The sequence below is a fragment of the Aquarana catesbeiana genome, linkage group LG10, assembly GCF_042186555.1.
Source record: "Aquarana catesbeiana isolate 2022-GZ linkage group LG10, ASM4218655v1, whole genome shotgun sequence".
In the NCBI taxonomy this organism is placed as follows: domain Eukaryota; kingdom Metazoa; phylum Chordata; class Amphibia; order Anura; family Ranidae; genus Aquarana; species Aquarana catesbeiana.
Window position 1 is genome coordinate 133,594,135 of NC_133333.1, and position 16,684 is coordinate 133,610,818.

A 16,684-nucleotide genomic window follows, 5' to 3' on the forward strand; every position below is an offset into this window, starting at 1 on the left:
GATGAGCTGGGATTGGAGACTGTAGCCGTTGTGATAGCTGGCAGGGAGAACGAGTAGTCCACAAGCCGGCTGGCTGTGTGGATATGCGCTCGTGCAGGAGAAGGAGGGAGGGCTGGTAGGGGAGATGAATCTGTGGTATGTGACTGGTGGGGGAGATGAATCTGTGGTATGTGGCTGAGGTCCGTTGAGACCGCCAGTGGGAGGGGTAAAGAGCAGTGACCACTGGTGGAGAGGGGAGGGAGCAATGATCTGTGATAGTAACTGCTGGGGAACAAATGCAATCCGTTCAAGCAGCGGAAGTAGATGACAGGACTGAAGCCCAACAACTGTGGGCAGGGGGAGAGGAGAGAAAAGGGGAGGGAGGTGTGAGATGGAAGGGAGACTTAATGGGAGATGGTACTGACCTGGATAGTTGCTTCTTCATTTGGCAGTGGCAGCATAGTGAGAGGCGGTTGTCTCCATCCAGAGGAAGCAGGCGGAGCTCCAGGGAAACCAGAAGTTCAGAGGGTAAAAATCCCTGCCTCACATTTTCATTTTGTTTTCGTTCGTTAATGAAAACGGAATTGATTTTTGTCATAGTTTCCATGAGTAAACGAAAATGTGGTGTACTTTTCGTTTTGTTTTTGTCACTGTAAAAATGCCACTGACAAAAATGATGATGAAAACGTTTTTGTTGATGAAATTAACACTGGTTTAGTTAGGCAAATATGAAATACTGTATAATATTATGTAACATATTCCTTCCTGCCTGCTTTGATGAGGAGGGAGAGGGAAGAGAGAGACTTAAAGTGATACTAAACACACACGGTATCATTTACATCGTCCCTTCTCTTTCTATATGTGGATGATGGCACTGTAAATATTTTAATAAAAAAACATCTAAGTATCTTTTTTCTTTTTTTTTTTTTCGATTTCAAAAGAGTTTTATTGGTAACAAGGAGAGTAACATTATGACAAAGAATTACCCATGCAGGGGTAAGAGAGGGTTACAAAGATAAAGAAGACAAAGTACAGGATCTTGCACAAAGTGAACAAACCAGATCAATCAGTATAATGAAGGATAAAGTTTAGAGAAAGTACATTGGAAGTAAACGTATATAGAGTACTCTGCAGACCACGGGGAGCCCAAACAAGGTCCGCCCATCCCCCTGACACCCCAACTGGGATCAATCTGTGTCATGGGACAATGGGCCAACCCCGTGTAGGCCGCCAGAGGCCAACCTGCACTCCTACTGGGTGGAGACATATGTTACTTAGAACTGATTGAAAGTATGTTGTAGAAATGCTAATAGCAAATTACAAAAAGGCAAGGTGCCCTACATGAGGAACGTTAGCATATAAAACATCCAGTGAATAATGGGACGTATATAGAAGTAAACGTTGAAGGAATGTTACTATCCTATATTGAGTTTCCCATTAGATAGGTCCAATGGGGTGTATGAAGAAGGAAAAGGACAAGAAGGGAGAGGAAAGTCAAGAGTAGAATGAAAGGGAGAAGCAGACAGAAAGACGAAAGAGGCGGTCCAGGTGCAGCTACATTAATGGTTAGGTACTGAGGGGGATATGTAAATCAAGGTGGTTACTAAAGGGGTAGTAAAGCAGAGATTTACATAGAGGTTCCGATGTGCTGGGCCCAGGGTTCCCAAATACATTTAAAGGATTCTAATTTATCCAGTATAGTGCTGAAGGTTTTCTCCTGGATCATAATCCAAGTAATTTTTTATTCTAAAAGAAAAAAATTTACGCTAGGTGTAAATTGATGTGAATAAAAATTATATGAACCTGTGAAAAGATATATTATTGTGCTAAGGTGTACAAATATATAATAAACCTGTGAAGAGGTATCCTGCAGCTGTACGCTATAACCCTGATAGGGGGCACCACTAAACGTATATATATAAAAGGCGCAGCGCTGGATATAAATAAACAGTTAAAATTATTTTGTTATGTGCAAATGAAAACTGTGCACATTAATCACTAAAATAATGTCCGTGAATATTTCTAATCAAAGTATAAATAAACGTCCATAAAAACATGTGAAAAAAGCCGCTACAGATGTCTGGCTTCCACCGCTGTAAAACCCGTCACCAGAAAGATAAAAGGCTTACCGGACAGCCTTTAAAAAAAGGCATGAATCAATCTCCACCTCGGATGCTGTCCCTTCTATGGATGGATCCTGCTGTGAAGTGCTGGATGGTTGATCTCAGATCCGTCAGCCATGGAGGAGAGCCGATCACAGCGGTGATGGATATCCAGAAAGGAAAAAAAAGATGCTCCGATAGTGTAGTAAAACTATTGGTTCTTGCTGAACCTCCATGCAGACTCTCGAGAATGACCAGAGTCTGCATGGAGGTTCAGCAGGAACCAATAGTTTTACTACACTATCGGAGCATCTTTTTTTTCCTTTCTGGATATCCATCACCGCTGTGATCGGCTCTCCTCCATGGCTGACGGATCTGAGATCAACCATCCAGCACTTCACAGCAGAATCCATCCATAGAAGGGACAGCATTCGAGGTGGAGATTGATTCATGCCTTTTTTTAAAGGCTGTCCGGTAAGCCTTTTATCTTTCTGGTGACGGGTTTTACAGCGGTGGAAGCCAGACATCTGTAGCGGCTTTTTTCACATGTTTTTATGGACGTTTATTTATACTTTGATTAGAAATATTCACGGACATTATTTTAGTGATTAATGTGCACAGTTTTCATTTGCACATAACAAGTAATTTTTTGTTTGGCTAAATTAAAAGATACTGAGGGGGACTTCCAGGCCCACGCTATTGTTATTTTAGCACCCAGGAGCATAAAATGTATCAGCCTTTGCTTATATTTCATGATATTGGGAATCTTCTGATCCTGGGGAACTGCCAAAGGATATGGAGGTGGGAGCCCAGGAGATCGCATCCTCTGAAACACAGGGGCGATGACTGAGGGAAAAATTTAAATAGTCGAGTCGGGACTAGGTACCAGCGGGTGATGACCTTAAGGTTTGCTTCGACTAGGGATACATTAAGGATTCCTTGGAAGGCTTTTGCAACCTGATAGTTCCAAGTGTCCGAATCCCACTCGATCTCAAGGTCTCTCTCCCAGCTAAGCATGTAAGGCGCTTTCTCGGAAGGGTCAGCGAGTGCTGAGTATATCAGGGAGATACCTCCCCGCACATCCATGCCTGTGGAGCACCACTGCTCATAAGGGGTGACCGCGATGGGAGTATTGTCCTTGGGTGTAAGAGAGAGCAAGAAGTGTGATATTTGGTGAAAGCTGAATTTTTCGGATGGGGGCATATCTAGTTTAGAGGTGCAGAAGCCAAGTTTTAGGGGGCCATTGGAGTTAAAAAAGTGTCCAATACGATAAAGGCCTTTATCCAGCCACCATTGAAAGGTCTTAATATCCATTCCAGGGGGGAATTGAGAGTTGTGAAAAATATGGGCGAGGGGGTGTTACCGAGATGTTATAGAGTTCAATGTATGTAGGGAGTCACACAAGTTGAATGAGTGGGACAGTGTGGGAGAGAGGATAGGGGGCCTAGATTTAGGGGGCCGCCACAGAAGGAAATCTAAAGTGTAGTTAGAGACAGCTTGTTTTTCTATTCCGACCCAGTCTGGTTTAGGGCCTCTGGAGTAAATGGTGGAGAAGTGGGTTAATTGGGCCGCCTAGTAGTACCACCAGAGGTTAGGGAGTCCTAGGCCTCCTTTCTTTCTGGGTCTAAAAAGCATCTGTTTGGGGAGATGGTGATTTAACTTGTCCCAAATGAAGCAAATAATTGCCGATTGGAGGTTCGTTATATGTAGTTTGGGGACTGAGATGAGGAGGGAGCGGAAAAGATAAAGGATTTTGGGGAAGAGGGTAATTTTAACGGCATTAATCCTGCCTAGCCAGGACAGATTGTAGAGTGACCATTGGTCAAGGTCGGACTTGAGTTTCCTGAACATGGGTGGGTAGTTATTTTTGTATAGCTGGTCTATGGATCCTGTGAGGTGGACACCTAGATAAGGAATAGAGGAGGAACTCCAAGTGAATGGGAAGTGATCTTTAAGTCTATCTAGCAGGGAAGACAGGATTGAGATATTAAGGGAGGTGGATTTGGACATGTTAACCCTAAGTCCTGAGGCTTGGTCAAAATTATTTAGCAGCTGCAATATATTAGGGGTCGAAATGAGGGGGGAGGTTACAAAGAGGAAGATGTCGTCCGCGAAGAGTGCATATTTGTGTGTTGAAGGTCCGCATTTAACTCCATGGATGTCTGGGTGTTCTCTTATAGCAATGGCTAGAGTCTCTATTGCTATGGCGAAGAGGAGGGGGGAAAGGGGACAGCCTTGTCGTGTTCCTTTAGAGATAGGGAATGTGTCAAAAAGGGAACCTTGAAGCCTAACCTGAGCTTTGGGAAGTGAATAGAGGGCCTTTAATGAGGAGAGGTAGTGTGGACCAAAACCCCACTTTTCAAGTGTTGTAAATATGGCCAAGTGACCGTATCGAAGGCCTTCTGGAGGTCTAATGAAAGGAGGAATCCCTCCTGAGAAGGGCCCTCATCCCATCCCGACCTAAGTAGAGAAATGTTATTCACTGCTCTCCTTATCTGATCCGGTCCCTGCCTCCCCGGTATAAAGCCAACTTGGTCTTTGTGTACATAAGACCCTATGAAAGACCCCAGTCTGTTGGATAAAATTTTAGTCATGATCTTAAGATCGTTGTTGATTAGTGAAATTGGCCTATAGTTGTTGACTTGGCTGGGGTCTTTGCCTGGTTTAGGGATGACAGAAATGTAGGCGAGGTTTGCTGTTGTGTCTAGAGCCTGTCCCCTTCGAAGGGAATTAAAGAGCCGGACCAGATAAGGCGAGAGGACATCTGAGAAGGTTGTAATACTGATTTGAAAAGCCGTCTGGGCACAGGGCTGAGCCTTTTTTAAGTCCTTTGATGACCTCCTTAACCTCTCCTTCAGTGAAAGGAGAGTCCATAATAGATCGGTGAGAGTCGGTTAATTTAGGGAGAGGGATATTGTCTAGGAAGGAGTTTATATTAGGAGGGGAGCCGGGGTTGGTATCCACATAGAGGTTAGAATAAAACGCATGGAAGGTCTCTAAAATCTGCTTTGGGTTTTGGGTTAGCGAGCCCGAAAGTGATTTTATTTTGGGGAGAGCTCGAATTTTTTGTTTGGGGGAGAGTTTTGCTGCTAGTTGGGGGCCAAATTTGTCAGCAAGAAGGTAAAACCTGCCACTCACCCAATCAAGGTGTTTTTTGGCACTGGAGGTAAGGGAAGAGAGAGAACTAGGTGTCAGATTTTTTTTGTGTATTTTGCTTAGGAAGGGGAGGAGGGAAGCAGCATAGACAGTGATAATACCAGCCTGTTGGGTCCTGGACCCTAGGTCAATATCCGCCAGATTGATGGTGTATGTCAGCGGCCCATATGAGGGAACCTGTAGGGATTTAAAACAAAGAACTAACCCCAAAAGGGTGATAACCAGGGGGTAAAAAACATAGCAGCAGAAAAGCCAAAAGGAAAGCGGACTGTTCTCTAAATCATCGATCTTAGAGAGAGCAAGATCCAATTGTTCTTGCAGTGTTTGGATGCATGTGGTATTTTGATTAGTGCGTGCTGAAGAGTCATCCACCGCTTGTTCGATAGCATCCATGCAGGCACCGAGGTTCTGTAGATCAGCTTTGATGGATGTAGTGATCTGCAGAGCAGTGTGTGCAAGCCCTGCAGCTAGCATGTCAGAAAAACTGCTGAGGAGATGTGCCATTTCATTAGAATGGTTTTGGATCAGGGGAGAGGCCTGCAGGGAGTCAGCCAGGCTGTTAATGGTATTCAGTGAGGGAGAGAGAGATAATCCCATCATGGATCTGCCTATGAGGGATTCTGTGGAGGCTGTCAAGACTGTCAGGTCCTGTTTGAAGTGTCCAGGAAGAGCATCTATATTAGGAGAAGGCGGGGGTCTGCTATGGAGTCCTGGGCTCCTAGGCATGTGTATGAGGAGGCCGCGGCCGCCATCTTGGAGGGCTTAGGGGCTGCTAGGCCGAACTGCAATTGTCGGTTTACCTCCTTTTATAGCTGGCCCCTCGACATGCAGGAGGGCACTCTGTTTTGTCCTATGATCGGGGGGATTCTCACCAAGGGGTTCCGCTATCAGTAGCTGATGTGGGGGATTCAGAGGGACCGGAGGGGTGCGGAGCTCCGGACTAGTGTGTCTCTCCGGAGGTCCCGCGCATGCGCACTCCTCTTTTTTTTCTAATCAATATACAGCGGTCACATGACCCAGATCTTTCCCAGCCTGTCTGCAGGGAAACAGAAGCAGGAGGAGCTTCTAGTCCTCTGCTGATGGTCACATGTTCAAAATAAGAAAAACAGTCTTTGGAATACAGAGTAAAAATAAATAAATTATATCAATAAACTGTTTTAAATTGTCATACAAATACAGTATATATTTGAAATTACATCTTTATTATTTTGCAGAAATAACATGGTGTGGGCAGATATATCTGCCAGTCACAGGCTGTGTCAAGCCCCTCCAGCCTGTGTCTTAGAATAAGAAGGAGGTGAAGCCTTTATTAATCTTGTCCCAATTGTGTTTAGCTGGTTAGTGGGCATGGAGGAGGGAGGGAGTGTTTGGTGTGTATACACCCACATGTGTGACTCTATAGTCCAATGGGCTGCTCAGATGTGTTAGGGAGGAAATGCTCAGCATAGAAACTCACTGAAAACTGAGCATGTGCAGAATTTCCACCACAGCTGCAACTGGGGACATGAACAGAAAGTGGAGATATGGGGCAGCAGGATCAACCATGTTTTTGTTGCAGAATACAGAAAACAAATCTCATAGAGTTAGTATAAACAGCATGTAATACACCATGTATTCAAAGTTTTTTTTTATGATGTGGGTTTAGTGATACTTTAAAGAAAACAGCCTCTACTGTGCTTTCTCTTTAGAAAACCTATAGTGTTCTATATAAAGGATACAAATGGAGAGAAATCTAAAACCAAAACATTGTTTTAGTTTTGGATAGAGTAGGGAAGGGGTTCAATCCTTGTCATTTTTGTACATCTATGTTTCAATGGGGAGATTTCTCATCACTTACTGTCCTGGGGGCAGGGCAAAGGTGGAAACCAAGGGAAATGAACTCTTAAATGCTTATCCTTGGGACATGTGTCCCAGCTGGAGAATGCCTTTATTCCTGTTCTGGTGACAAGTTACTAACCCAGAATTTCCCTTCACTTTTTTTCTAGTGACGGAACTAGCCAGATCAAACAGAGAGAACTTAAAAACCAGAAAGGGCTTCCCACACACTACAAAAACAACTAAAGCAACATGTTGCTTATAGTTAAACTTTACATAAAACAGCGTTTACAGTACTGGTAACATTAGTCAATCTCTAAGTGCACAAACAGATTACAATTGAAACAATGACACCAAAATAAGAAATAAAAAAAAGAAGATTAAACCTTTTTTTTTCTGACCTGCAAGGTAAAGGCATAATGTGCTAGTATGCATCTCATACTAGCAATATTATGTGAAACTTACCTGAAAACAAAGCATCCCAGTGAAGCAATGTCATCACTAGAGGCTGCTTCCATCTTCACCCATCTTACTGCCGGGTTCGCGGACTCCGCCTGTGTGACCGGTCAAAGATGTGATGACGTCTCATGCATGGTAGAGCCACTGTTTATGGCACAGGATTCTGAAGAAATGGCCTAGGTGGCAAGCAGCTTGCTATAGGGGCACTCAACAGGAGGGAGGGGCCAGGAGTGCCGAAAAGGGACCCGAGAAGAGGAGGATCTGGGCTGCTCTGTGCAAAACCACTACACAGAGCAGATAAGTATGACATGTTTGTTATTTTTAACGAAAAAAAATGGGGCTTTAGTATCACTTTAAAGTAGATGGAAAGCTAATCCTCAAAAGCTCCCAATGGCACTTTTCCCAGGGCTTTGTTGAGTTTGTTATACAATTTTGAAAACAAAAATTCACTTCTTTAGAACCTTCTTTTTTATGATTTATGTGCAGTAATGTAGCCACAAACCCTCTGTTACTGTTCCTTCTTATAAGGATGGTGAGCCAGGATGAAAAAAGTGACCTAATGCAGAGTAAAATTAGCTAAGCGGAGAGGCGGACCAGACCTGATACTGTTGGAGACTTCTGAATGAAAATTCTTGTTTGTTCATTGGAAAAAGCATCCACCTTGCCTTGTCATGACTTATGCAAAATGTACAGAGGTCACTGGAACTTATATGTTATCCCCAGCATTGGGAAATGGGTGGATAAAATTAATCATATAATGAGGAGCTCACTACAAGCCTACAGGTACGGAACCCCAACATTCATAGAACTCTGGTATACCTGGATTGAGTTTTTCAGGATCTGACAAAGTTTAGTTCTTTTTTGACACCAGAGCCCGCGACCGTACCCAGACTCCCCCTTTTCGTTGTATTCCTCTCCCCCCTTACTTCCCTCTTTTAGCCTTCTCTCTCATCTTCTCTTCATTCTATCCACTTTTTCTGTTTGTTTGTTTTTTATTTACGCTGTTTTATGTTTCAGTTTACTCACTGGTTTACCCCAGATCAATGCACATCAATTATCTCAGTTTTTTTTGCTTGTCCAATGTTAGTGGCCATGTTATAGCAACAAATTTGCATGCAGACAGGCACACAATGACTATCTTCAAGAAACATTTTCAGTTATTGAGGGATGCTCCATTTTCTTATGATTGTACTAATTTTGTGCAAACCTCTGATAATGTGCATTAAACATTTATTTTTGCCCCAAATCTAGTGCTGTGTGCCCTGGGTACTAATGTCCCACATGACCACCTGGCATTTTTTCTATTTCACTGCCTATCAGACCTGCAGCACAAAGCCAAGGGGAGTGCCCTGAAAGCCTCTTTAGCTCCTTGCTGCAGTTCTGACAGGTTGTAGGCAGAGACAGCAGCCAGCAGCTGAGTGTGTCCACATGCACTCCAACCCCCTGATGTACAGTGAGATATGAGATTGTGCACATTTGCATGCTAAGCCTGTGGGGGGGGGGCAACAGACTTAAATGGCTGCCTTCTGCCAGGCTCTGCAGGGGTTGTGTGGGAACTGGGCATCAAATGCAAATTTTAAAATAACAACCTGCAACTATGTCAGCTCAGATGTCAGCTGCATGCATGCTGCCTAAGGCTTCATGTACACTGCTGCTGGTAAACGGACGTTTAGGAGCAGTTGGGCTTTTTTTTTCAGCTGCCCCTGAACTCTCCTCTATATTATCTTATCAGCACATGTACACAGGGTCATTTATAGTAGTTTCTAGGCAGTTGAGTTTAGAAGCATTTTTTGGAAAGCAAAATAATGCGTTCAGGGCGGATGTTCAGAGGCATTTGAAACGCCAAATGCCCGTAACAGCTTGTATACGCGTGTACATTTTTAAAAAACACGCTTCTAAATGCAAACGGATAAACGCGGCTAAACATGGCATATAAACGCTGTGAAACTGATGTTTTTTAACGTCGGTTACTATCTGTCAAATTAAATCATTCAGGAGAGGTTGTAAAACATCCCATGTACATTAAGCCTAACTGTTATGAAACCAAGAGAAAAGGGGTGACCCCTGTTGCCGCACATCTGAAAGATCCTAGGGAGGTGAGTGGAGTGGCAACCTCAGCCTGGACTCGACCATATTGTTACCCATGACTAAGCTCCAGGGGGTGGGGCAAAATGCATCAGGGGCATGGCCTGGTCGGTGTGGGACAGTGTCCCTCGTGCTACAAGGAGTAACAAATAGAATGTGCCTATACTCAGAAAGTGATAATAAAAAGTATAAAACCGGCAGCAAAACCTGTTAGTGTTCACACAGCACACAAGTAGGAATGTATAAAGTGGTCTCGCGCAGTGATATAAAAATCACTCTAAAACACTATGTGCAATAAATAAAGAACTAGATAAAGTGCAGTAAAGGGTGCGTAGAATAGCAGATAGCTCCCCAAAGGTGAGCTAAAATAATGTGCAACAAATGTCCATCAAAATGTCTGTTTAAAATCAAAATTAAAAATAGAAATAACACTAGTGTCCATATATATAGTAAACAAATCTTGAATAGAAAAATAATAATGCTGCGGAAGTCCTAAATGAGGGATGGTAAACAAATGGGATGTATAAGGGATCTCCAGACCCAACCAGTGGGTAACGTCCTAAATGCAGACTTAAAATGGAATCATGCACATAGTGTTTTAGAGTGATTTTTATATCACTGCGCGAGACCACTTTATACGTGGCCTGGTCGGTCCCTTTATCCCTTTTCCTCTCTCTCTCACCTCCAATCTTTATTCCTCCACCACTTTCTCTCACCCCCTCTCTCTGTAGCTCTCCCCTCTCTCTCTCCCTCTTTCAGTACTCTCTCTCTTTCACCCACTTCTCTTTCTGTCTCCTCCACCCTTCCCCCCTTTCTCTCCCCCCTCTCTTTCTCCATCTCCCAATCTCCTTCTCTCTAAGACCCTCTCTCTTCTTCCCATCTTCTCCTCTTTTTCTTCCCCTCTCCCTCACCCCTTCTCCCCCATCTCTCTTATACCTCCCTGTCTCGCCTCCCAAAATCCCCCCTTTCTTCTCTCTCTCTCTCTCACCCCCTCTCCCCCCTTTCTCCCCCTCCCAACCACATAATTGCTCTCCTTGGTGTTATTAAGGGTTCTCTAGCCTATCACTATCCTAGTTTCTCCTTGGTGTCAACAACACTGAGGCTAGATGTAATTCAATGGCGGCTAGAGAGCAATGTCAATGGAACACGGGAAGGCAATTGCTGATCTGGAGACTGGCAGGATCAACAGGTAATTGTAAAGCATTTAAATAGAAAGCATAATACTAATGTTTACCTATTTGGGAGTTTTAATAATCAAGTGATTTTCATTTTTGCATTGTATGTAATTACATTGTATGTACATTGTAAGTAATGTAATTAATGTAAGTTATAAAAGGAGACATGCACTAATCAAAGCAATCAGCAGCACAGACGAGTGATAATGCCAAGTGAAATCCAGAGAGCCAACAGAAAAAAGAAATGAAGAATGGTACAGATTAAAAGAGTGTGAGTGTTCAAAGGTTAGTCTGTTCAGTTGGTTAGAGCATTGAAATCACCAGCTTTACAAATATAACCCATATGTTGAACTTACAGCATTCCAAAGCCATTCTATGCTTTGCTAAGCCACACACATTGAAGCCCAGAGTACTAAGCTTTAAATATAGTTTTATGATTTCCTCTGACAAATACAAATACAGGTTCTTGTACTGTCCGTGTGGTCTTTATTTTTCTAAAACTCTGGGATAGAAACAAACACTGCATGTTCCTTGAAATCAGTCTTTATAAGCAGTATAGGATAGTCCTGTGTGAGCCCAGTGGCACTCTAAATAGTAAGTATAGTGTTTCTGATGAAATGTGGATCGCAGCAGGTAGCTGGCAGACATTCAATACTATCTTTTGTCATCTTTTACTCGGCATGTGATTGAGGCTAAAAAAAACTTGTAAAGTACATTAATGGGTACTCGTTGCTTTTCACAACTATCTGGTATAGATTACACATTTTGGCATTTGTTTTTTAGACAACAATGTGCTAAAACACAAATGATTTTATGCTAACACAGGACTCATATCCGATATATCCTTTACAATATATTGCTGTATTGTTTCAATAATGACTACTGGGTAGAAAGATTAAAGCGAGCAATAAAGTAAAAACTTCATTTCACAATGAGCAAACCTAGCAATCCATTATAGAATAAGGTCAAGCCAAAAATGTGTTTTTTTAATTTTAGTAGGAAATGATTAAAAAAAACCCTGTGTGGTTTTGCCCGCTATCTGGGACTTCGTTAGAGAGATTTTCCTCACTTTATGACCTAATGACAATGGCTTCACCAGACAGAGAGCAAGGGAAAATCGGTGATGGGGACTAAGACAGAAATAACAATCAGATAGGGGTTTCAGCTTTCTCCTATTCTACTAAAAAGTGTTATTTTATTTGTATTTATTTATTTATTCTTTAACATTTTCCACAATATACCATACACAAAATATTTTATGACATCCCTTCTCCTCCCCCTCCACCACAACTGAAGACAAAAAAAAATAGGTCCTTCCCACAAATAGGATGATGTCCCAAAGATTCTCTCACTTCTTCCTTAACGCCACCGAGACACTTCCCAAGGGATCTTAATATTGTCCCCACTAAATTATTCACAAACTACTTACTTTGAGCTATCCCATTCTAGTCCTCAATGGAATTTGGTTTACACAGTTCTTAACCCAGTACTCCTCACTTGCTCCCCTTCTGCCTTCCATGTCAGCTGAATCCCCCTAATACATCCTAAACCAATCCAATCTTTAGTTAAGGTAGGCAGAAAAAAAAAACACACACACATGAAACCTACCCCCTTCATATACCATTAATACGCTCTTAACATTAACTTATCAAATCTACATAGGCCTCAGACCTCTTAAAATTCAACCATGCTCCCCACATTTCAAAAAATACATGAACAGAATCTTTGTGCAAGTGCAATAATTCCTCTATAAAAAAATAAATAGTCTACTTTTGTGAACCATTTTTTCATAGTAGAAATATGCTGTGAACACCAGTGTTTCAAAATAAGTCATTTTGTCACATTAAGTAAATGTGGAATTAATGATCTCCCATACTGTGACACCGAAATATCCATGCTATGGAACAAGAAAGTCCATGGTTTGATGGGCCATCTTGTTCCTGATATTTTATAGAAGTTTTTAAATTATGTCTCCACAAAATATCTGTATTTTGGGAAATTTCTACCATACGGTATATATATGCAAATGTTCCATCAGAGATACAGCCCCCCAACACAAAGGTGGTATTTCTGGCTGAAGCCTCTGCCCCCTTATTGGCATTACGTAGCATCTTGCCAACAATTTAAAGTTTGGTTCAGCCATTTTAAGATCTACCAGTGGTGGAACTACCAGGGTCGCAAAGGTCGCATTAGCGAACAGACCCTGGTGTTCCGCCACTGTCAGGGGGCCCCAGAGGGGTTGCTTGCTGTAGGTCTCTGAGCTGAGAGCCTGCTTGCTGTAGGTCTCTCTCATAGAGCCCAAAACCTGCACTGACAATTCCCCCTCCCTTGCACAGATAGGAGAGGAGAGAGCCGATCTGCTAGAGATAGGCAGCTGGTAGGGAGTTCCCCCTCCCTCCTCCCTTGCACAGATGGGAGAGGATAGAGCTGATCTTCTCTTTCTCCCCCCTCTCCTCCTGTGTGCACCACAGGAAGTATGAAGCCCAGCACCTGAATTTTATCATGCACACACAGGAGGACAGGGGCAGGAGGAGAAGGAGCAGTTTGGCTCTCTCCTCTCCCATCCCTGTAAGGGAGGAGGGAGGGGGAACTGTCAGTGCAGTCTCTGGGCTGTATGAGAGAGATGCTGTCAGCTTAGAGTCCTGCTGAGGATGCACTGATAAGCTGCACTGAATGTCCATGGATGCCCTCCCAGAACTTGAAGCCATGGACTCAGATGTAAGGGGGAGGGGTCGGGGGGGCCCTTCATGGTTTTTTGCATCGGTGTCCTAAAAGTTACTCCTCTGAAATCTTCTGATGGGGTATGTGACAGCTTCAATATTTTAGTTTTCTATCTCTCCTGCAGTGTCACCCCTAATCCTTACTCCCATTTATTTAGGTATGGTGGCTCTTTAGGTTCCGCTTGAGTTGAATATACTATAAATTCGAGAGATTCAATGAGTTGGAGCAAACTAGGAATCAATCAGTATCTCTAAAGGCACCAAATTCCTCGCTGACTGTAATGGTTGAGGTACAGAAGATATAAATTGGTTCATCTACCCATATCTCCACAAATCTAAGAGTGTGTACCCTCATTTTTGATGTAACTCCTGCATTATACAAACCCTAATTCCATACATTACCAACTTCTCAAGCCTTTTTCTATCTTAACCCAACTTCTAGAATGTACATTTTGGGTCCAGTTAATTATAAGGGATATTATGCAGGATAACTTGCCTGATAACACCTTTTAAAATCTGGTACTGCCAGACCCCCTTCTCCTTTTGCTTTAGTAAGTACTGCATAGGAGATCCTGGATCAATTACCCCCTTGTCTATATAGACTTCAACATGAGAGATCACAGTACAGGTAAAAAATGCCTGTGGTAAATGTATTGGATGTATTTGAACTTATATAATATCTTTGGTAGAATATAAATATTTACTACATTTTTTTCTTCCACTCCATAGACCTGGTCCTTAGGGGATTCAGGTCTTTCTTAATAAAGGTAAACAATGGGATATAATAATTTGCCTTATATTGGAAATCCAAGGCTGGTGTTAATTTTATACCTGAATACTTATGTTCTTTCATCTGCCATGCAAACGGCAAGCTGTTGTAACCGTACTTCTTCTTTTTTTGAAACAGTAATATTCAGAATCTCTGATTTTGTCAGATTGATTTTTATATTAGATAAACTTTCATACTGCTTAAGTTCTTTAACCACTTCAATACAGGACATTTATATACCCTTCCTGCCCAGACCAATTTTTAGCTCTCAGCGCTCTCACACTTTGAATGCCAATTACTCAGTCATGCAACACTGTACCCAAACAAAATTTTTATTTTTTTTTCATACAAATAGAGCTTTCTTTTGGTGGTATTTAATCACCACTGGGTTTTTTATTTTTTGCGACATAAGTGAAAAAAGAGCGAAAATTTTGAAAAATAAACACTTTTTTTTAGTTTCGATGATAAAATTTAGCAAATAAATCATTTTTGTTCATAAATTTGGGCCAAAATTTTGGTAAAATTTGGTAAAAAGACCCAAATTAGTGAACATTATTTAGTCTCTGTGAAAGTTATAGAGTCTTCAAGCTATGGTGCAAATCATTTAAAATTATCACATCTGATAACACCTGATGCACTGACTCATTTCTTGAGACCCTGAAATGTCAAGAAAGTACAAATACCCCCAAATGACCCCTTTTTGAAAAGTAGACAGTCAAAAGTATTTAATAAGAGGCATGGTGAGTTTTTTGAAGTTGTAATTTTTTTCCCACAATTCTTGGGAAAATTAAGAATTTTTTTTTTTCACAAAATTGTCATGATAACAAGTTATTTCTCACACACAGCATATGCATACTTCCAATTACACTCCAAAATACATTCTGCTACTCCTCCTGAGTATGGCAATACCATATGTGTGGTACTTTTACACAGCCTGGCCACATATAGAGGCCCAACATGCAGGGAGCACCGTCAGGCGTTTTTGGAGCATAAATTACACCTCTAATTTCCTAACGACCTATTACACTTTTGAAGGCCCTGGAGCACCAGGACAATGGAATTACCCACAAAATGACCCCATTTTGGAAAACAAACACCCCAACATCTATTCTATGAGGCATTATGAGTCTTTTGAATGTTTAATTTTTTTTTACACGTCTTTGGAAAATGTGGAAAGAAAATGAAAATTTTTTTTTTACACAAAGTTGTCAATTTATAAGATATTTCTAACACATAGCATGTATATAGCAAAAATTACACCCCAAAACACATTCTGCTACTCCTCCTGAGTATGGCGATATCACATGTGTGCGACTTTTACACAGCCTGGCCACATACAGAGGCCCAACATTGAAGTAGTACCTTCAGGCATTCTAGGAGCATAAATTACACATGCAGACACCCAAATGTATATGGGCTGCAGATAGGTACTCGGGTACTCTGTTGGGCTGGAGACAGGTACTTGGTTACTCTGATGGGCTGGTGACAGGTACTCGGGTACTCTGATAGGCTGGTGACAGGTACTCGGGTAATCTGATGGCCTGGTGACAGGTACTCGACTACTCGAGTACTCTGATGGCCTGTGACAGGTACTCTGGTACTCTGATGGCCTGGTGACAGGTACTCGGGTACTCTGATGGGCTACAGAAAGGTACTCGGGTATTCAGATGGGCTGGTGATTACTCACTTTCTGTCTGCTAAAACATTACCAAAAACATAGTCTTTTTCGAAAGTAGGGGAAAGTGTAAAGGAGCCCTGAATAGAATAAAAAAATTGACAGGGGTACTTATTATTCCCTGCTCTATCCAAAACTAAGAATTTTATTTTAGCTTGACATAAACTTTAAGCAATCATTTAATAGATTTCTTTGAGTCACAGTTATCGGATCCCACCTATAGATGAAATCTGGAAATGCATATATCCCATACACTCAGACTGTGGATTTTGGGCTGCATGTGGCCACCTTATGGATTTTTTTCAGCATTTACATTTGTTAACTGAATGGAGTCCCAGACTCTTATATAGTTCATAAGACCTACATTTTCTTCTTTTCAAAATGGTTTCTGGCACATTTCTCACTTTTGTCGAAAGAATATTAAAAATATAGTAATGGAAGTCACACAGTTGCTGGACTGGGGCCCTTTTCTTTGGTGTAAGGATGGATGGGTCTGTGTTAACTTGTTTTTTATGGCATTATGGTCAAACAGAGCATTTTTGGAAATCTTACAACTGTCAGGATTTTCCAGATGGGAACTTGCAGGGATTGCTACCTTGATACAACTGTACTCTGATGGAGTATTGAAAATGTATCAAAAACTCTGTTCTGAATCTAATTTAGATCGAAAATGTATTTTTTTTTTATATTTACAACTAAGACATGCTCTGAAGACTCAAGATTTGGCATCAATGGTCACCTTCTCTTCT

General features: G+C 41.9%; 1 protein-coding gene across 5 annotated transcripts in view; it reads left to right on the forward strand.

Annotated features, from left to right (window-relative positions):
• Positions 1-16,684, forward strand: part of LOC141110906 (netrin-1-like) — a 182,169-nt gene that overhangs the window by 53,240 nt on the left and 112,245 nt on the right. The gene's annotated exons all lie outside the window — the stretch shown is intronic.